The following is a 22675-nucleotide window of genomic DNA, read 5'->3' as shown; positions in this document are numbered from 1 at the left end:
ATTAAAGGCAAAGACCCACGTGGGGCTGGAGAGAAGGCTCAGAAGCTAAGAGCACATGCTGCTCCTGCAGAGGACCCAAGTTTGATTCCCAGCAAACCAAAGACCCCCATCAGGAAGATTGCATCTGCCTGTAACTCCAATTCGAAGTGATCTAAATCCTACCCTCTTCTGACCACAGACACCCACACTCTCACAACTAAAAAAATAAAATAAAGTATTCTCTAAAAGTCCTCATCAGTCATCATTTACTCCTTTTGGGAGGTCTGCAACAAGACTGTGCCTAAGAATCCTAAAAAAAAAAAAAAAAAAAAAAAAAAAAAAAAAAATCAAAAAACATTAGTCTCACTGTCCACTGGGTATCTTTCACAATGGTAATAGTTCTACAGAAAAGAGGCAATTAATAAGTAAGAAGGTCATTTAAAACAAAGATCTTTTACTGTCTATAGCAACTGACTTCCTGGCTAAATCCTAGAAAACCAAACTATGAATTCCCTAATGCTAAATAAAGTTTATAGGATGACTAGCTAACTGGTTTGAAACATTTCTAAATGAAGGTTCTTAATCATCAAATACATCAAAAGAACAGGAATATTTGCCAAGTAGCTTTGATTGAGTGGATGATAAACATCCTTATATGTAAGCACTAGGTCCATATCCTGGAAAAAAAATAAAAACAGCATTACGCTCAAGGCTAAGCAAGTTTATACAAGTTATCAAGTGAAATGTGTTCAATGACTGCTTATCCATGGCAAAACAAATTGCGTTATTGATGAAGAATAATACACAATCATGCCTAACATGTATCTATGCCCTAATTTCTTGTCAAACTGAAGTACATTAGATACATTTCAAGTAAGTGCATTACTCTATACCTGTCCAGATAGTTAATAATCTATACAACCATTTTGAAACCTAAATACCCAACCAAGTAATTCTTCAGATCAAAATTTACTGCCAAATCTTTAGCTAGCAAGAGAATTTTTTCAAAGCCTTTAACTCTCTTGCTGTATAAGCTTCAAACTCTCTATTGTCACAGGTCATAATTAGTGTCAAGGGTTCTGAGAACCTCAACATAATTTATGTGGGTCCTTCAGCCCCTGACATGGGAAAGATCATAAAAAAGCCTGGTCATCTTATAAATGAAATATAAAACTTGGAAAAGGTTAGGAGCACTTCCTGATATATATCATACCGGGTGCTATCATTCGATACACACAGTCACGATGCTAATCAAATGTTTGACCTCTTGTTTGCACTTGTAATAAATGAGGCAAATAAACATGGAAAATGATGGCAGCCATGAGACCTGTGGTAACATTAATTAACCTGGATAACTTGTCAAAGGTAAAGGGGCCATCACTATAAACAGCCTTGTGCTTGACTAATTAGGAAAAAGAGAAAGAAAAATGTGGATGAAGCCACCCTCAGTTCACTGCTATCTTCCTCCAAAGATGCTGGAAGGCCCTTGCTTTCCAATGTACCATTTCAGAAAGCAACAGAAAGTTCTCCATGTATGCATACGGAATGCAAAGTGAATATACACCTGAGCTGCAGTGATAACACAAGAGGTTGTCTTCAGTATGCACTACAGAGCCATTAAGATGGGAGATTTATTCATCTCTGTGACTGAGCAGCTGCTCCTGCTATCAGGGTTACATGATTTTAAGTAAGTCCCTGTGATTCAAGGTTCTCCTCTCATGATGTATTTCATAGATACTGAGTGCCTCAGAGTCAATTAGACAACTAAAAAGCCGTAACAAAACATCTCAATGAATAAAACCTTTCAAAATAGCAATAAAGAGCTCACGGTTTAAGCCAGGCAGTGGTGGCACACACCTTAAATCCCAGTACTTGGGAGGCAGAGACAGTCGGATCTCTGTGAGTTCCAGTACAGCTGGGGCTGTTACACAGAGAAACCCTGTCTCAAAAAACAAAAGAACAAAACAAAGAAAGATCTCATGGCTTATAAGAAAAGCAAACATTAAAAAAAAGTTGGCTGTCAAACAAAGAAAAAAATCTTCTTAAACACAGCACATATAATCAATAGATTCCAGCTCACCCATGAGACTAACTCTTCAACATAGTGTAGCTGTGACATGTGATGACAGGTTTGCCTAAGATTTTTCTCTGTACCAATACTATTTTTGTCTTGTTATAGAAGTCACAAAATAACTACTTACCCTAATGAATATACAGACTCTCTCCAACATGACTGCTGTGCGTGCCCACATGCCCACATATGTGTTTGTGACAGGGTCTCGTGTAACCCAGGCTGACCTCAAACTCACTACGAAGCCTGAGGATGAACTTCAACTCTTGATGCTTGTGCCTCTGCTTCTTGGGTTCTGGCATTACAGATGCATCCTACCATGGCAGTTTGATGCCATGCTGGAGAGCCAACCCAGGGTCTCATGCATACTACACAAGTGCTCAACTAGCCGAGCCACATGCCCAACCTGAGGGATGCTTCTGAATCTGCAAAGTGATCTGTGAGAAGCAGGTTGCCAACTGCCAGAGTAATATAGAGCAATGAGGTAACTTGCAAACATATGACTAAGAAAAATAAATAAATAATTGGGTCAGTCTGACAGACATGGGCAAAGGCTGCCTACACACCAAACTTGCACATAAACCTTTTCATGATTTCCATGTGGGAAAAGGCCAAATGCCTCAATAATTAAAATGAAAAACTTTAAAGTTTTTAAATGATACTCTTCTTACTCCAGCAGTGAGTCTCCATGATACACTGTTGAGATTTTTTTTCCTTCCTCCTTGCAAGTCACAAAATTAAATTTTCTTCATTTCTAGCCAGGGGCCACTCAAACAGATCTAATGGGTGTAGACAGCACTTCCTGCCTACTGTAAGAAAATAATGGGATTGCCATTATTAACATGGCCTGAGGCTTGCACTGAGGTGGGGCTTGGGAGAAAATGACCTTTCGTTTTCATCAGTTTGCCTGAATGACTGCTGGCTTTAAAAGGGATGGGGGGATGTTATTTTTTCCCCAGCATGAGGGCCTAATGCTAGCTCACTCACCCTCCTGATGAAAGACAGGCTCCAATGACCATCATGCTTTCCATTCAACTGTGTTTATGTCTACAAAAGAACCTGCCAGTAAACAGCTGGCTGGAACTTAGTACTGTTTTCACCTGTTACTTTGCGAAGCAAAGTTTCACAAAATTTACAGGAGGTCAGTGAGAGTTAGGCACTCCTAAAGCAGAGAAAGCTACTGTAGCTACTCATCAGCACACTCTGTGTCATTTACTTTATTTTGTAAATTTTTTGTATGTGTGCACGTGACAATCTGGTAGATGCTGTTCCCTTGTACACTTTAGGTGGGTTCTGGAGATAGAACTTAGGCTGCCAGGCCTGCGTCAAGAGTACCTTTAACCTGCTCAGCCATCTTGCAGGCCCTCTAGGTCAATTTAATGAAAAGGACATCCTACACAAAGAGGGAAAAAAAACCCGGTAGCAAAGTTACTTCCAAGTCATCCTCGCCATTTCTTGACAAGGTGTTCTGATGTCTAAAGAGGGGAGGAAAGTATGTAAGGTACTGACTCGGAGATAAAAGTCAGGTTCTGGGATCCCCATGGTTTTACCCACTCATGTCAAGGCTGGATCTCGCTGTAAAAAAGGGAGATATCCACAAGGGAGAAGGGATAGAGGAGAGGGGTTCTCTCTTACTACTTCCTTTGATCCTAGATGGAGAAGAGGAGGAAGCAGACCTGTTATATATCTACTTAAAAAGGAACAACCTCTCTTCCAGGAGGCAGAGAGAAAAAAAATGCTAGAAGGAATAAAGATGGCCATCCTAACAAAGCTTCGCCTTCAGGAATGTCCTCCCCACCCATCCCACCCATCCCACCCATCCCACCCATCCCACCCCTGCCCAGTGTTTCACATGTGTGCTGCTTCACTCCAAGCTCCCACTACCTCACTAACACAAAGAGCTCAGGAGTGACTCAGGAGATGAGTGAGTGCAGTCACTTGAACAGGGACATGAGGAGTTGAAGCCAAAACTCAGAGGAAGACTGACAGACATTTCATTTCAAACAACTAAACTGTTTAGGTAACTACCACCCCATTATGAATGCACCTTACCAATTTCTGAGGGCCCAGAGTACAGCAATAAAGTAAGATGGCAGTGTCACTTTCTGAGCAGGTGTTGGTCCAACAAAGTGGACAAAACAGGATCTGAAGCCCAAACCCTCCAGGGCACTCATACTCGGCCACGGACTACAAATCATTTAAATTAGGGTTTCTCTTCTTACCCAAACATGAATTCCAAGCTAAGTGAGTAATGTCACATGGCTCCCAAGTATGAAAACTATGTGATAATCATCTATTATTTATGCACAAGGGCTAAAGAATGCTAAAGAAATGTTTTCCCCAAAAGATGTTTCCTTTAAATCTAACATGTCCTATAGTCAAAAAAAAAAAAAAAGTCCTATAGTCTAACTTTCTAGGAAACCATTTTATATTTTCCTTCATGAAAAATGTATATACTTATTGTCTATGATTTCTTGAAAAATGTTATCAAGGCTATTTCTTGGCTAGCAATAAAAGACATTGAAGACATATAAATACCCCAATCAGTTTTGGTTTGTTTTGTTTTGTTTTGTTTTATGGAAAGTTTTCTGTCAAACAACTCTGAGAGCAGGGTAGTCACTCTCTTAAACTCGCCCATGACTTAGTGAATGGGAAAATCTGTTGTCCTACATGAAATGCTATAGAGTGAACAAATGCACCTCAGCTGGTACCATATTCTTCCTCAATTGCCAACCAGCCCATACCCCAACTATCCCAGCTCTTCAAACTAGCAAAGACAAATTTGCAAAACAAGGAAGTGAATGGCAAACACGTGGGAGCCAGAATTACAGTGACAGAGGAAAATTAGAAGAATTCATACTGGAGTCAGTGACTGTGCTGTGTCCTGGTGGATTTAAATAAGCTATTTATTTGCTTGTTTATTTATTTACTTATTTTTTATTTCATGTGCATTGATGTTTTGTCTGCATGTATGTCTGTGTGAGGGTGTCAGAGCCCCTGGAACTGGGGTTATAAGCAGATGTGAGCTTCCATGTGGGTACTGGGAATTGAACACAGATCCTCTGGAAGAGTAGCCAGTGCTTTTAAACACTGAGCTATCTCTCCGGCCATTAAATAAGCTCCTAAGAAGCATGAAGTAATTTAAAAGAATTAGAAGGTAATACATAAATATAAAGTGTCCCTGTTCTCATGTTGACCTGGAATCTAACAAGCAAATGAGAAAAGCTATAAAGAGTTGCGTTCTGAGATCACCCAGATTGCCGCAGGCATCACTGATATCTAAGGACACAAACTGGGTAACAGAGCAGGTTAAATAGTGTCCATAAATCAAATAAACCTCCAAGCAACAGTCTCTTCAATAATGATACAATATTATAGCAATCTAAAATACTGCCAAATAAGTCTGAAATAAAATAGAAGCCTCAAAACTCGTTAATCTATTTCTTTCACCATCATCACAGACCTCTCCTTAAAAAAATCTAATGATGAATTTACTTCCTAAAAAACTATGATTTCATAATAATTTCCTCAATTATGAGTATAGAGGGCTAAGTGTTGTGTGCACCTGTTATCTCAGCACAGAAGAGTCAGGGGATCAACATAAAGTTGAAGCCAGGCTGGTATATACAGTGAGTTGCAGGGCTACATATCCAAACTTTATGTGTGGGGGGAGGGGGCTGTCAGATACACAAGCAAATTTTATCCAAAGTTAATTAATTAAATTTCCACTTGTAGGTAATGGTGGTACAGTGGGAAACAAGTCCAAATGATCAAAAGTATGAGCAAACAGAACTGGAGACAGGCTCAGAGGGTAGGAATGCTTTCTGTGCAAGAGTCAGGGCTTGAGTTCAAATCCCCAGACCCACAGAAAAAGCCTGGTGTGGCCACATGCTCCTGTAACCACAGCACATGGGAAGTGGGACAGGAGGCTTGTTGGGGCTTGCTGGCTGTCAAACTAGCTCCAGGTTCACTCAGGGAGAGACCCTGTCTCTAGAGAATAAGGCACATGGTGACAGAATAGGAAGCTGGCATTCTCCTCCGGCTTCCACACCCGAATACACATGGGCACACACATTCACAAATGAAACACTCACATCCCAAAGTTAAAATTATTCCTTTTCTTTATATCATGGGGGAAAGTACTCTTTACAAATTAAATACTCAAATATTAATTTGATCTTCCTGCGGTCACGAGGTATGAGGATGTCCCACGACCAATCAGCCCTGACATCGAGGACAAGGGCCCTCTGCATAGGCGGACAAGGCAGCAGGGCTCTCAGGACTGCTTCTATGGGGTTCTGCCTGTTTCAGCGTACACAGCCAAACCTGTAGGTGACTGGAACCACTCAAAGGAGCAAGAAAATGGCCTTGGGTAGTGGTCATAGGAGCATCTTCACATGCTCTCTTTGTCCACACAGACTTTGTAAGGACAGACACCAATGAGTTCTCCCTTCAGACCCTTGTCCTTAACTCACCTCTGGTGAGCTCACTTTTTCCAGATGGAGTAGAAATCTAGTGACTTCTAACAAAGGAAGCATTTACAGCAGCCAGCTAGCCAGGTTTAGCCTTGGCTGTCCAAGAAGGCTCCAGGCTCCTCCGAATCTTGAGGTCACCTTTAATTAACCACAGGAGCCTCTCTCCAGCTCTAGGCAGACCTCTACATCCCAGACATGAGGCTGCTTTGGTACAACAGACACCACCACAGGGTTCACTGTGAAAACAGAGACAGGTCAGTAATCAATCGGAATGTGTTTGCTTTTCCAGGTGCAAATGAGGGGTACAGCATGTCATTCCACAAAGTAGCTTAACTCAAAGACACGGAGGTGAGCTTTGAAGGGGTGAGGAGGCTCTCTGCATAGCATGTTTGTACAATGATGTGTCTCTGTCATCCTTAAAGCAACTACCTCACATTTCCCCATTCTCCACATTTAGTGTCTTACAGATTGCTTTCTTGGAAGATGACTTCTGTTCTCCATGTTCTCTCATCTTAAACTTAAATTGGTATTACAGAAAACAATCCAGGAAAAATCTCCCTCTCAGGAGAGCTCCAGAATATTATTATTGTATCAAAAGTTTATTTTAGGTTTCTGGGCAAGAAAATGGGAGGCATTCAATTTTTCTTGGCCTTTAATATTCAACTACCTGGGAATACACACACACACACACACACACACACACACACAGTGTTCGAACCTGGAGAAACATGCATGATAATAAATGAGGAGCCAGACATGATCCTAGTACCTCAGATGCTGAGAGGAGGCTGAGGTATAATCATGAGTCAGAAATTACCCTAGGCTATAAAGGAAGTTCTAGGCCATCCTGGGCTATATGACAGACCTTGATTGTGTGTGTGTGTGTGTGTGTGTGTGTGTGTGTGTGTGTGTGTGTGTGTACTCATTTTGTGAATATTAATATGTATATATGGTTATGGTTACAGTTACAATTTCTGCTGGCTCCAAAACAAGAAAAACCTATATAATCAAAGGCCACATTTTTAGCAAACAGAAATTTTCTAAATCAGTGATCTGAGTTTGTGATAAAGTCTACAAAACTCTTATAAGTTTGATTTTTCTAAAATAGCAATAGATGAAATTCTAAGTTTGCACAAAAAAAGGTAACTATGTCTTCAATTTATTTCAGTATTTATTACCCTCAGTGGAAAAAAAATACAAAATAGGAACTCAAAATTTCTATAATTAACAAGATTGTTCAGTAGAAGAATCCCAACTGAGTGTTTGAAGAAAGGTAGTAAATTCAAACTCAACCTGGGACTCAGCTATCAACATGCAGACAGGCCCGTGAGTTAGGCTGGGGTCCAGCACACTGGTAAAATGCTTGCTCATAGCACATGGGCCCTGGACATCTCAGCACCAAAGGGGGGAGGGGAGGGGAGAGGAGAGGAGGGGAGGAGAAGGGAAGGGAGGGGAGGGAGGAGAAGGGAGGGGAAGCCTAATTTAGATCAGCGATCATCCCTATTATCCAGAAAGACAATGAGACAATCTAACCCCAAAGAGGACATGTTCTAGGAGATGTTCAAGTTTAAAAAAATGATAACGCAGCAGTTCTCAACCTGTGGGTCGCAACCCCTTTGGGGGTTACATATCAGGTATCCTGTATATCAGGTATTTGTATTATGATTCATAACAGCAAAATTATAGTTATGAAGTAGCAGCAAAATAATTTTATGGTTGGGGGGTCATCACAACATAAAGAACTGTATTAAAGGTCACAACATTAGGAGGTTAAGAATCACTGTGATAAAGTATCTAAAATGATAATGCTGGAATGCACTGATGATAAGCAAAGAATAGGACATTGTTCTCCTCTTAGTAATTCCGTAAGCACACTGTGGGTGTTCTTCATTCTCTTCCTCAACACAAAACCATGACTCTAGCATCTTTCCCTATTGCTTGGAAATTAGTTTTCCTCTTGAGAAAAACGGTCACAAAAATGACCAGCTATGGTATAAACACTCACATGCTGGTGTTTTGCCAAGCCATTTACATATATGGTATTATTTATACAGTATATACATAGAATATACAATATATAGCTATACATAGTTATAGTCAAAAGTAAATATACCCACTTAGATAATACACATGTACATGACTGTCACGCTCTTATGAGTTCACTATTTTCCAAGAGCGCGGGAATAAATGGCAAATGCCTTGTGTAGCAGAAAGTGGGGTCTGATTTTGCCTATAGCATATTTGTATGTGATGTAAGTCTTCCCACTGGCATATTTATCTGACAGTTTCAATGTCTCGAATGTATAAGTTACCCATGATGCTCGGTTTCTTATCCCATCACTTAAGTGACTATCTCCAACATGACAACTTAAATCATTTCTCTTAGATGGAAATACCAACGTGCTTCTTAAAAGTGGACAGAGTGTCCACAAACTGTCTAGTCCAGACTTCTCCGTGGCTCACCATGCACGTCAGGAAAGACTGTCTGTGTTCTTACAGGGTCATATACACAGACAGGCCATATACCCACTTTGTGTAAGTACTAAGAGGCCGTTTTAACTTCAGAGATCTACAACTGTAACTGCTTCCTCTCCCCTTGGAAACAGTTAAACTAAGGAGACACATCTCTCAGGGGAATGGAACAGGGAATGTTCAGTTGGCAGGGCTTGCCTAGCATACAGAAAACCCTGGGCTTGATCCCCAGCAACACATAAAATGTGTGTGATGCCCATGAAGCCTTTAATGTAAGCAAACACCCAGGAGGTGTACACGGGAAGATCACAGGGTCATCCTGAGCTACACAGAGAGCTGAAGGCCAGCCTGGGCTCTGTGAGCCCTTGTCTCTAAAAATACACAAGCAAAAATTGAAAGAAGAGTCTGCCTTACCAGACTCTATCTTCAATTTTTCTCACACCTTTTGTTTTTAAATTTTCACACAATACAAGAATAAGTTCACATTTTAGTCATTTTTAAGCATACAGTTTTTCATAGGGTTATATATACTCATAATGACTATGCAACCACATTGCTATTCATGTTTACTTTTTCATCATTCCAAACACAGACTATATTCATCCATTACTATACCCCCAGCTACTTTGTCTCCACAACTAACTGATCACTGGTATCTCATACAAGTAGAAATGTGAGATATTTATTTAATATATGATACTTATCTATGGTGGCTTGAATGAAAAACCTCTCCCATAGGCTCATGTATTGGAACACTCTCCCCCTTTGGTGGTACTGTCTGGAAAGTTATGGCACATTTAGGTGGTGGACCCTTGCTAGAGGGAGTACATCAGGAGGGACTTGGAAGGTTTATGGGCTTGCCCTACTTCCTGTTCTCTCCTCTCTCATGCTCTTCACCCCTCTCTCTCCTCTTCTTTTGCTTCCTCATCAGCCAGCTTCCCATGACTGCCTGTGGCCATGCCTTCCCCACCATGATGGATTTTTATATGTCTGGTCCTGAAAGCCAAAATAAACTATTCCCTGAGTTGCTTTTCTTCAGGCCTTCTATCATCAAAACTATTACATTATCCTTCTCTGCTCCAAGGTCCATCTGTGTAAGAGTGTGTATTCTCCATTCCTTCTCATAGCTGAATATCCATGGAAAATACCTTATTTGGTTTATGCATTCATCTGAGGATGGACATGGATTATTTCCACTTCTGGCCTGCTACAAAAATGCTATTATAAGTCATGGTTTAAACATATCTGAGTCCTCACTTTCTTTTGGGTCAAAACCTCAGAATAAAGTTGCTGGCAATATGGTAATTTTGGTCGAATATTTTTATGAACTACAAAATTTTTCCACAGAAAATATACCATTTTACATGCCCAGTAGCAACACACAAGGTTCTAATTCCATGTATTTTCAAGAATTCCCCGATTCAATAATCCAGAATGATGTTATTCTAAAACAAAACTATTTTCCCTGAGATGAGAAAACATGCAATAGAAAAAACAGAGGCAGTAATATTTATCACTTTCATTATTTTCCTCAACTAATTTAAACAATAGAGGATACCAGTTGGCTTTAATTGATGTCTACTGTGAAGTTCTGTGCAAGAAATCAAACCGAGGGCCTTCTATACTAGGCGAGTGCTGCATCTTACATGCCCTCCAGGACTCCCCCTCCCCCCAAAAAAACCTCTTAAAACATGAGAGAAAATGGAGCACAGATCCTAAAAATACATGAAAAATTTTACACTACTATAAAAAGTTGACAAATCTCATGAGATTTCCTCTCAAACTGAAGAGGTACTGGCAGCTGGTAACTGCTAAAAGGGTCAGTTTTCTTTAGGATGTTGCCACTAGTAGGTTCCTCATATCCCAGTGGAAGACATCATGACACATGTAAACAGTAAAAACTAAACTCAGTGGGTTAAGTACATTAATATTTTTGTTATTGTTGTTGTTGTTGTTTTGTTTTGTTTTGTTTTTTAAGACAGGATTTCTCTGTGTAGCCCTGACTGTCATGAAATTCTATCTGTACACCAGGCTGGCCTATGAATTCAGAGATCCACCTACATCTGCCTCTGAGTGCTGGGGATAAAAGTATGAACCACCACCACCTGGCAAATAAATAGTTTTTTAAGTTGAAAAATCTATCCCTACAGTAGTCATGTTCTAAAAGACCTCATGCTTGAGTAACTGGGTATAAAATATACTGCCATGTTATTCATTTGCTTTTTGTTGCTATGAGAAAACACTGCCCAAAACCAACTCAATGGAAGAAAAGTGTTATTTGGCTTACAGGTTACTATTTATCATGAATGGAAGCCACTGCAGGAACACAGGGGCAAGAACCAGAGGAGGACCACTGTTGACTGGTTTGCTTCCAGGCTTATTTTCAGCTACCTTTCTTATACAGCCCGAGAACAGCAGCCTAGGGGATGGTATTACCTACAGTGGGCTGGGCCCTCCTACACCAATTATCAATCAAGAAAATGCCTCACAGACTTGCCCACAAGCCACCTGATGGAAGCAGTTCTTCAATTGAGGTTCCTCTTCCCAGGTGTGTCAAGTTGACACCAAGATTAGTCATCACAGATGTGTTTAAAGATATTACTTATTTCTGGTAAATTCCTCCAGAATGTCTTACTTTAGTAGAACCAGGAAAGAAATGCATATCTAACCTGTCTAAATACTTAATTGACAAATTCCTACAACAAGGCCCAAAGATGAGGCAAAGGCAACCAGTCCAGCTAGAGATGCAGCTCAATTGGCAGAATGCCTGTTTAGCAAATGTAAGGCTAACATACAGCTATAATCCCAGCACTCAATCCCAGTGCTCAGTACAGGCAGGAGGAGCAGACACGAAAGGCATCCTCAACACACAGTGAGGGAGGTCAGCCTGGGCCTAATGAGACCATCCCAAAAGAAAAACAAAAGAAACATCCTTAAAGCCTTTGGGGACCAACGAGATGGCTCAGGCCTGGAAAGGTACTTGTCATGCAAGCCTGTGACCTGAGTTCAACCCCCAGAACCCATGTAAAAACTAAGAAACAACTCACAAATCTGCAGTCTGGCCTCACACATTAACACGCACGCACACGCACGCACGCGCACACACACACACACACACACACACACACACACACACACACACACACACCTGTTTTAAAGGCTTTAATTCTTAGCCTTACCAATCTGCTATCAAGTACTTAGAGATGAATAAATAACAAGGACAAAACAAATGTCACCAGAACTCCAAAACAACTGGGTAAAGCTGTGCCCTGCTTGGGGGCCAGTGGAGCAGTGGGCACAGAACTATCCTCAGTCAACGCTGCGATCTCATGATGTTTATAAGGTCGCTAGTTTTCCCATCGTGCTAAAATGGTTTGTCCTCTTAATTAGATAAATATTTCTCTGGTGACATATTTAAACATTTTTTGAAAGTATATCTGAACTTAATTATTTAGAAGCATTTTATTAACAGTATTTTCGATATGTATTCTAAAAGCTTTTTTGAATATTATTTACTTATCTGAGGAGAGGACTTGCATATGTCACGGTGTGGCTAAGTCAGAGAACTTAGTAGGAGTCACTTCTCCCCTTCCGCTATGTAGGTCCTGGGGTTCGAATTCAGGTCAGCAGGATTGGCAGCCAGTACCTTTACTTGCTGAGCCATTTTAATGACCCCAAAACCTTTTCATTAGGAATAGGAGGTCAAACCACATCCTAGCTTTGACTGGATAGTTGAAAATTTCTAATTAGCTACACCTAGAACAACGAAGGTACTTCTAACAAGGATCTCTTCCCCAGAATCCTGGCAATCCAAACCCCTAATACATTAAACCATTTTGTTTCCTGGAGTTTTATATGTAAGTGTGAGGAGCAGAGGCCAACACTGGTGTCTTCCTCAGTCACTCCCCACCTTGATATATATATATATATATATATATATATATATATATATATATTTAAATTAAAAACAAGATTGCTTTACATGTCAATCCCTGTTCCCTCTCCCTCCCCTCCTCCCCTGCCCCCCACTAACACCCTACTTATCCAATACTATTTCTGCTCCCCAGGGAGAGTGTGGCCTTCCATGTGGCATCTTCAGAGTCTGTCATACCTTTGGGATAGGGCCTAGGCCCTCCCCCGTGTGTCTAGGCTGAGGGAGTATCCCTCTATGTGAAATGGGATCCCAAAGTCTATTCCTACACTAGGGATATGTACTGATCTACAGGGTCCCACAGTGAACAAACAAGAGCTTGTGGAGCCAGCTTCCCCTGCTGACCAGCAAGCCCCAGGCTCCTCCAGCACTGCAGTTAACAGACATGCCCCACTCCACATGGTGCTGGAGATTTGAACTCAGGTCTCAAGCTTGTACCACAAGCACATTACTGACTGAGTCATCTCCCAAGCCCCTAAATTCAGGAGACTGAAGGCACTCCAGTTTTATTCTTTTTCAGAGTTTGAAAGGGAGAGAAGAATTGAAGGAGCCACCAGTCTGCTCTAGGGTTGCAGGAAGACTATTCTCTACACTTTCCAAAAATATGAGCAAAACAGTTCTGCATGTGAAAAGAAAACTGCTTTGCCTCTGTCAAAAGAAAAAGAAAATAGAATATTTCATTAACAAAGAACTTAGTCTAGATGTCAAAGTCTTCTGCATCGATAAGGGTATAAAATAAAATTACACTCTCAGCTCAAATAGTTATTTAACACAGGACACTTTAAAACACTGATGCTAAAACCTCCACTCACAATGCCTCAATTCTCAAGCCCCCACCCTCATCCCCAGTCTGTTATGTAAAAGTTAGGGGGAAGTTAAATGACACTATAGTCATAAAATATAATGCTAGTTCTGATAAGGAACTGTGCTAGAACTGACATATTGCCAGGAATATCAGAACATATGACTGCAAAACCAGCACATCTCAAACCTGAGCAATGAATGAAAAGAAATTACAAGACAGATATATTTTCTCAAAGGGAAACATCCTTACTGGCAGATGGCTGGCCCCTGGACCTCACAGGATGACAAGCTGCAGTTTTAAAACTCCAAACCCTCTTATCCTCCACTCCTGTCCCACATACCTTTGGTCTCCAAGGACCGATCCTTGCTGCTAAACCTACTAACTGCCCCCCAGATGAGCCATAACTTCAGACTGGCATCTCCCTGGCTGTATATTGACAAAGGCTCAGGTAATCCCCAAGCCACCCTTCCATGTGTGCCTGTACTCAGTCTGATAGAGCACCCCTGTCCAGCCACCAGGATCCAAGTGTGTTCCATTGCTCCAAAACATAGAAACTAAGCATATGTTTATGGGCGTTTGTACTAATTTAAATACCATCAATGTAAACTGAAGAACCAAGCTGCTCCTCCTCCACTCACATGCATTCCTGACAGCAAAAAGCTAAGGTTTACCTGGAAACAGAGTCCTACCAGGAAATACTCTCTTCTGGTTCTACTCACTGACGTCTTTGTAAAGAGTAACAGTTGTGACTCCAATGTGGAAAGCAGGGAGGCTGCAAAGACTGGCCTGCCCTGAAAACATGACTATTTCCCAGCTGCAAGTGTTGAAAGCTCAAATAAAAGGCTCAGATAACACAAGGACTAAAGCCTTGCCCACCATTCAGTATTGGAAGCTCCTCTCAGAAACTGAACTTCCTGCTTCATTTCAACAGTGACCCTGAACCAAGAAAGCCACACTGGCCTGGCCATGCACTCAACAGGGCTAGTCTAGCCAAAGCCGGACTTGCCAAGCAGCTCAGAGAGGACAGCATAGGTGCAGGGCCAGCGTTTGGGACATCACTTACCAGCTATTCCACTGGGAATGGGAGGAAGTAAAGAAACAATCTAAGCTTAAAGGTTTATTTATTGGCCGCAAAAAGAAAACTAAGTTATTTTTTTCAAAGTGTCCCAGGACAAATCTACAGTCTCTAAAAAACGTGCAAATTCCAAAGGGTCAGCTCCAACTGAAACTATGGAATATAATGAACTATTAAGTTTATATAAAGCTTTGTTACTTGTAGAGACACCAACTAATGCCCATGGTAACCATCTTAAAAGATAAATGAGTTGCTTTCTCCTTATATTAAGATGGGGAAACCTAGGTCAAGAGGTTCAAAAGTTTACCAGAGACACATGGGGGGAAGGAAAATGATTTCTTGACAAACTAGGTTTACTGACACCAAATTGATGTTAAGATATAGCCCTCAATCTTTGCCTGTCACTCATCACCTTTAAGATTACAGTGAGTGTCTCGTTTGTATTAGGTATCTTGATGTCCTAACAAATTGAACCACACATATATCGTGGTTAAATCTTGTTTCCATATTTGGCACACTCCCTAGGACACTATAATTCTACTTATAACACAGTTCTTACCCTGATTCTGAAAAAATAGTGTGATGTTCCCCACGGCCAGGAATAGGTATGAACAAGACATTCAAATGTCTGAATGTTCTCATTAACCAATGCCTGGTCTGTAGTTGAATTTATAACTTCCCAATAGCTGCAGGCAATATGATTTATATTCACACTAAAATAATACTGCAATTTAAAACTGATTCATTGATTCTTTGGGATTCTACTGTGTTCTGGAGTCACAATTATGACCTTCGATTATCCCTGTAACTCTAGAGGATACACACAGATTCAAATATATTTATACTGAATGTGGAAGTTGTTCCTTTAAAATCCTGATAAAGTGTTGGGCTGGAAAGCTGTCTGAGCAGTTAAGAGCTTGCACTGCTCCTGCAGAGGGACAGAGTTCAGCTCCCAGCATTAACATGAGACAGTTCACAACCACCTGTAACTCCAGTTGCAGGAGACCCTACACCTTGGGCCTCAGAGAGCACCTGCATTCAGGCACACATGCCCACACACATATGCACATAATTAAAAATAAGTTTTCTTTGAAATCCTAATAAACAGACATTATTTCTCACTTGTCTTTTCCTAGAGTGTTGTATTTGAGAATCAAGTGATAAAATGTATGAGCAAACAGAACTGGAGACAGGCTCAGAGGGTAGGAGTGCTTTCTGTGCAAGAGTCAGGGCTTGAGTTCAAATCCCCAGACCCACAGAAAAAGCCTGGTGTGGCCACATGCTCCTGTAACCACAGCACAATGGGAAGTGGGACAGGAGGCTTGTTGGGGCTTGCTGGCTGTCAAACTAGCTCCAGGTTCACTCAGGGAGAGACCCTGTCTCTAGAGAATAAGGCACATGGTGACAGAATAGGAAGTTGGCATTCTCCTCCGGCTTCCACACCCGAATACACATGAGCACACACATTCACAAATGAAACACTCACATCCCAAAGTTAAAATTATTTCTTTTCTTTACAAACTAACCACTCAAATATTAATTTGATCTTCCTTCGGTCATGAGGTATGAAGATGCCCCCCCATGCTATCCTCCCCTCCCCTCAAAAACAAAAAGGGTTAGTGGGTTCTGGGATAACTACAGATAGAATCCAGTCAGATAAATGAGCTTGGACTTTTGCTATCTCATACAAGATTGGGAAGTTTTTGGAATTTCTTTTACCAAATAAAACCCTAAAAGGCCAACAAATGTAAATCAAACCCACTTATCAAAAAACAAAATCCTCTGACCATTTGCATATTGCTATTCAAAGGGTCATTTCTGCTGCTCTAGTCCAGCACAATTTGTGAATGAATCTATTGCTTGATTATGGGGGGGGGGGGTGAGACAGTGTATTACTATACATCCTTGACTGGAGCTCCTTATGTAAACCAGGCTGGCCTCAAACTTAATAGATCCACTTGCCTCTACCTCCTGAGTGCTGGCAACTAAAGGCATGGGCCACCACACCTGCTTGATAATTTATGCTTTGACAGTACAGCTATTTAAATTCTTCAGACCAATGCTGCAACTCCATAAAGAAAAACTCAGAAAGTCATTTTAAAAGAACTGCCCAGTGAACAGGTGATGTTCATAGATGGATGTGAGGGGTTGTGCTTTTGTTTCTTCCAAGTCCATGGACAGCTTTCATCTTGCTTCCTAATATTTATACTTCTTTGGGGAGGGAGGGGGTGAGACACTAGTCTCTCTTCTTAAACAAACTGACCTGGAATTTACTACACAACCCATCAAACTCACTTGATCTTCCTGCCTCTGCCTCCTGAATGCCTGGATTACAGGTGTGAGACACAATGCCTGGCTATGCTGAAATGCAGATACAAACTGGCTACATTTCCAGCCATTCTACATGCAATTATTACAACTAAGGAAACTACTTAAAGATCTGCCCATCAGTTTTGACTATGACATATAAGCATTTAAAAGTATAAGTACCTATTTTTCCACTCTTTTTGGAAAAGCACACCATCTCAGACTTTAAGTTCCATTTAGAATATGAATTACATGAATTCAAGGGCTGAGCTGAGGATCTAGCACTGTGGTAGAATACTTGCCTCCAGCATGCACAAGGCTCTGGGCTCAATCACAAGTATCTAAAACTAGACACATACCTACCTACCTACCTACCTACCTACCTACCTACCTACCTAGATGATAGAGCAAAAAAACAAAAAACAAAAAGACACTTAACTTGGGGATTCAAAAAACAATACACCACAGTTGAATGCCTTAGGAATCCAAAAGTTCTGTGTTTCAAATTTAAGTTTAAAATAGTTTAGAGAAAATAAAATTCAAAAGACAGGTCTTGAGTCACACAGCCACATTTCAAACACTCAATTACATGGCTGTAGTGTGACAGTCTAGACAGAACATTTCTATCTCTAGTAAACTCTATTGGATGTTATTCGGAACTACTAGTATCTTGATTTCTGTGAACTCAGATGCCCTTGTTTGCAAAATGCACATTTACTACAACTTAAATCAAAATACTTGAATCTTAATCAAATAATGTATAAAAGGCAGAAATGGTGTTTATCTAAGAAGGAAGAAGCTTGGTGGCTCATTCCTGTCATCCCAGCACCTGGAAAGCCAAGGCAGGGGGATGGCTCTAAGGGGCCAAGCCTGGGCTACAGAGTAAGAGTCTGTCTCAAAACAACACAAAGAAAAAAATTTCTAAGTGTAATCCTCTATTTGTCCTATGGCAGTAACCCTGATCCAGTGGATCATTTACCTAAGCTGAGAAGTTTGGGAAGTTTTACGAGGTGAGCAGAAGGGGCACAAATGCTAACGGAATGAACAACTAGCTAGTGCCTGGTGCCCATCCTCAGCATTCCTCCAGAAGCCCCAGAAGACAAGCTCCATACAGCCCATGCTCTGATAGCAGCTATTTTTAAAGGGTCTTAGAGGATTACCAGTATGTCTTTCTGAAACTGTATATACGTCGTTAGATCCTGAAAGCCCCCACCCCACAAGATCTCAAAATTTTAATAGATCCTAAAGGAACACTATCTAGTGAAATGAATGTTTTCTCCCATATGCATTCAAACCAAAATGCTTGAAAAGCACATGTGGGTTTAAAAACAATATTAGGACAGCATTAAAAAAGAAAACAAAAAAAAAAAAAAAAAACAAAAACCAATTATCAACTAACTACGCTTTGTTTTTAGCCAGGCTGCGGGTGTACCTCCAGGGTCTCAACAATGTAAAAACTGATGTTGAGAAGTGTAGCCTCCTGTCCAAAGTTTATCCTCTTCAACGGCTGCTCCTAGAGAGCCAGGAAATTTACCTAAACCAGTCTTTACTGTATCCAGAGTCAGCCGCCAACGAGGAGTGAACCAACAAAGTCACAAAACCAGGCTTAGGGCTGATATGGGCTGTGCAGCAGAGCTAAGTTCCCAGAGTCCCAGGCTAACCTGGAGGTGCAGGAAGCCTGAGACTCAAATGCGAACAGAGCAGAGAATTTTTGCTCAAAGCTTGAATTTTGTTCTGTTTTGTTGTTGTTTTAAAAGGAATGTTATTCCAGAACGGATTTCTTTTCTTCCGGGTCTGTCTGTTCCTACTGACTTGCCACAACCAAGGTGCCTCCCCTTTCCCAATGCCCCACCTCTTGCCACATTTATAAAAAAGAAAAAAAAAGAAAAGTGGCATAGTCCCTCTCCCCTAGCTTTTCCTAGTAAGGCCTGGAAACTGGAGGAAATTCAAATCAAATTAGTTGCATATTAAAAAATAAACAGACAAGCATCAAGGGTGGCTACCCAACAAAGCCCTCACCAGTTCCAAAATATGATTAAGCCAGGGACGGAAGAGGGGGAGGGGGACTAGCCGGGATGGAGATAAACGTGTGCATTTTTGGCCCCAGCGTCAGCCTCATAGCGGCCAAATTCTACATTTTGTTTAAAGAAAACGCTGGGCCTGAGAGAAAAGAAAATAAAAAGTTGTAACTTTTAAGGAAGTCTGCAATCGGCACTGTCTGGATAAAATGCCAGTGCTTCCTTCGTCTGGGATCGCCGGGTGGGAGCCGAGATTCGAAAAATCTCCAAGCCTAGCCTCTCACTCCTGGAAGGCTCCCGGCCAGCGGCGCCGCCCGGCGGCCCAGCCAGGTCTCCCGGGACGCCCGCAGAGTCCCCGGGGCTCCCAAGGCCCGGCGCTAGGGACGCTAGGCGGGCACGGCCCCGGGCCCCGCTTTCCGCGAGGAGTGACAGGCCCTTCCCACGGCGGCTCGTCCCTGCCTGCCATCCGAACCAGACGGTCCCCGCGGCCCGCCCAGCCCGCCCGCCGCCTCCGGGCGCGGATTCCACCCGCTCCGTCTCCCGGCCGCCCCACCCCCGACAAGGGGCGCCCCTCGAGGCTGACCGACTGACCCGCGCTCCGCTGGCCCACACGCACCGGGTCGTCCTCTGCTTCCCGCCGCGCCCCGCTCCCCCGCCCGAGCCTGCAGCCGCCTGGCTCGCCGAGTCCAGCCGCGGCCGCCGGTTCCCGCCCCCAGCCCGGGGGGAGCCCAGGGGGCAGGACGGGGAGGGAGGACGTGGCGCGCAGAGGTGGCCAGCGGCGGGCGGGGAGTGTCCCCAAGAGGCCCTGGCGAGGGCGGGGGCGACCGGTCGCCCAAGGACCCTCCCCGCAAGTATCCCGGGTCCCGGGTCGCAGCCCGGCGCCCCCGAGGGGGCAGAAGCGTCCCCGACTCCCAGCTCCGCTCACACGCACGCCCTCCTCCCTCCACCATATGGAAATCTACAGCCTCCCAAAGTGACACGTCGAAGATTCCTCGGCCTGGCCGCGCGCCCTCCCCCTCCCGGGCAGCGGTCCTGCCGCGGGGATCTGGGCGGGGGAGCGGATTCCTCGGAGCCACGGGCCGGGGAGGAGGGGAGCTCCACGTCCCGCATCCTCCGCTTTCTTCCCGGGCGAGCGGGGGCAGGCGGGGCCGCCCCCTTACCCGGCCCGGAGCTTCGGGTAGCACAGCGGTCGCGGAGCGACCCGGACTCCGCCGCCAAGTTTTCCTCGGGCATCCCGGAGCGCGCTGGGGCCGGGAGCGCACTCGGGCAGACTCGGTGTCCCGGCCCGGGCTCCGAAGCGCGGGGACCCGAGAGCGACCGTGGGGTGGCACGTCCCCGGGCAGCCCGCCGCTCTCGCACGCCTTACCTCCCCTCGGGCTGAAACGGGGCTCCGGGCGCCCGCGATCCGGGTCGCCCACGCCGTCCCAGCCAGCCGCCTGCCGGATCCCCGCCGCCCCCTGCGCCGCTGCCGCCGCTCCCGCCGCTGCTCGCCGCCGCCTCCTCGGGCCGCCGCCGCTGCTCAAATAACTACCAGGAGGGTTTGATGGGGGATTCCGCCATGTCAATGATGTCGGGACCACATGGGGATTCGGGGCCCGCCCACTGCCGTATGCCTCCGAGTACACACGCAGACACAATTGCAAGCTCGCTGTAGCTTGGCCAGGCCTCCCTTTCCCGGACTAAGCCAGGCCTGGCTACACACCAGTTCATTTTGGTGCAGCGGGATAGAGAAACCTGACTGAAGGGAGTTAGGAGACTCCAGACGAGGTGCTGATGGCAGAAACATTACTATAAATGCGATATTTGCTCAATAATTATTAAAGCTGACTTGTTAGTTTTCACCTATTACACGTATTTCCTTTTTCCGTTGTAATCCCCAGAGGAATCTTTCAGTGATTTGTCACTCCTTTAACTTTCTGATCACGCGGCTAATAAAACATAGGCAAATTTTAAGTTATCAAAATTGAAATGTCTATTTTCACTTGCTGTACCAGCTAAGCACCTTTACTCTTATGAGTGAAGACTGCTTCTTTTTTAGTTTCCATTAATACTTAGTTTGTACATACTTTATTTTTGTTGTTTGAGTGTTCTGGTGTGTGACTTCAGGTGCACACATGCCATGGATTTTGTGTGGGTAAGAAACTTGAAGGTTAGTTCTGTCCCCTCACATGGGTTCTGGGGATCCATCCAACTCTGGTGGTCAGGCTTGGAGAGCAAGTGCCTTACACACTGAGCTGTCTTACTGGCCCTGAAGACTGTTTTCTTGTGGTTTATCTGCATTTTATGTGTCAAATGAAAAAGGACCCATTAGCTGTCGATTACATATGAATTAAATATGTAATCTATTCCTCTTTCACAGACTATCGAAGGCTAAGGGAGCTGTGGCATCCTGCCCCACAAATAGAAAGGGTTTCTAGAAGCAGGGATGTTCACTAAGATATGCAACTCTCCTCCTCTGTTGCTTAGGTATTTTGAATAACTCCACCCAGCATCTACTATTAAACTCCTCTACAATGACCAAAATGGACCTATCACTTTTATTAGATTAAAACGTAACAGTAAATACTACTTTATTAAAACCAAAGGAAACATATGAACCCTAAGAAACAGCTTTTTTTTTATCTTTGAGATAGTGAGTACAAGCAAGATGAACCCTTTGTCCTAAGTGATTCCTTTCATGCTGATGTCCCCAAAGGGTCCTTTCATGCTGATGTCCCCAAAGGGCTTTTGAATCCATTATTCTGAAATACAATTCTAGATCTTGGTCCTGTCTGGAAGGGAAATGTGCTTTAAACACAGTGGTTTCCTCAGTGCCACAGAGCTCAGTCCCTGCTTCAGGCTCTAGCCACACGTTCTGAATTTGGGCCAATGCCTTCTCCCTCCTCCCCTGGTCATGCCTTTCAGCCTGTTTACCTCCCCCTGACTCCCAAAGACATTTCTGACCCATATGTGCCTTCTTCCTCTTTGTCCAAGGTCGTCTTACTCATCCCAGAGTCCCAACCAAAAACACTTGCCTTTTCCCAGCTTCTAGCCCATAGTTCTTTGGGAGAAAATTATTTTCTGTTCTCATATTGCTCAGAAGTTGTTTATCTCTTCCACTTGGCTGAATCATGTTCATTTCTTCTTCTCTATGTCAACCTAGCGCTGTCCTTTGAATATAGAACCCCCTTTTGTTTGTTGAATATATTGATTATAAAGTGTGTGGGAGAATTTGAAGGACAAGATAAATGAGCAAACTTCAGAGGGAAAAAGGTTAAGTCCAGTAATTAAAGGACAAGTTTGGCAAAGAAGGTCAGAGTAGATGAGAAAAATTAAGAGGACAGACTTAGTTCTGCCTATTTCTTCCCACAGACTGAATTTCTCTTTATTATGAAGAGTCGGCATAGCCAGGTGTGGTGTCACTCCCTAATAACCACAGCCCAGCCAGAGATAACAACTTGTCTCAAATCCCACCTCCCAAGAAGAAGCAACGTGTCATGATGCACTAACTTAAAATGCATGTCCATGTTATGCTCTCAGTGTTTTAGTCATCTCCTTAGTCT

The 22675-nt window shown here is 43.1% G+C and overlaps 1 protein-coding gene across 4 annotated transcripts in view; it reads right to left on the bottom strand.

Moving 5' to 3' along the window:
* Fndc3b (fibronectin type III domain containing 3B) overlaps positions 1 to 20631 on the bottom strand; it is a 302457-nt gene extending 281826 nt beyond the window's left edge. Inside the window, exon 1 of one of the 4 annotated variants that reach the window (XM_027392082.2) lies at positions 20500 to 20631. The gene's annotated coding sequence lies outside the window, so the exon portion shown is untranslated. Of the gene's footprint in view, positions 1 to 6525; positions 6546 to 19724; positions 19835 to 20499 lie in introns of those variants that run through there. The other 3 variants (XM_027392079.2, XM_027392080.2, XM_027392081.2) reach the window with 3 other exon arrangements.
* Positions 20632 to 22675: the final 2044 nt, after the last annotated feature.

This window comes from Cricetulus griseus (assembly GCF_003668045.3).
Source record: "Cricetulus griseus strain 17A/GY chromosome 1 unlocalized genomic scaffold, alternate assembly CriGri-PICRH-1.0 chr1_0, whole genome shotgun sequence".
NCBI classification, from domain to species: domain Eukaryota; kingdom Metazoa; phylum Chordata; class Mammalia; order Rodentia; family Cricetidae; genus Cricetulus; species Cricetulus griseus.
The sequence above is the reverse complement of the archived record's forward strand: the minus strand, read 5'-3'. Positions and strand labels throughout refer to the sequence as shown.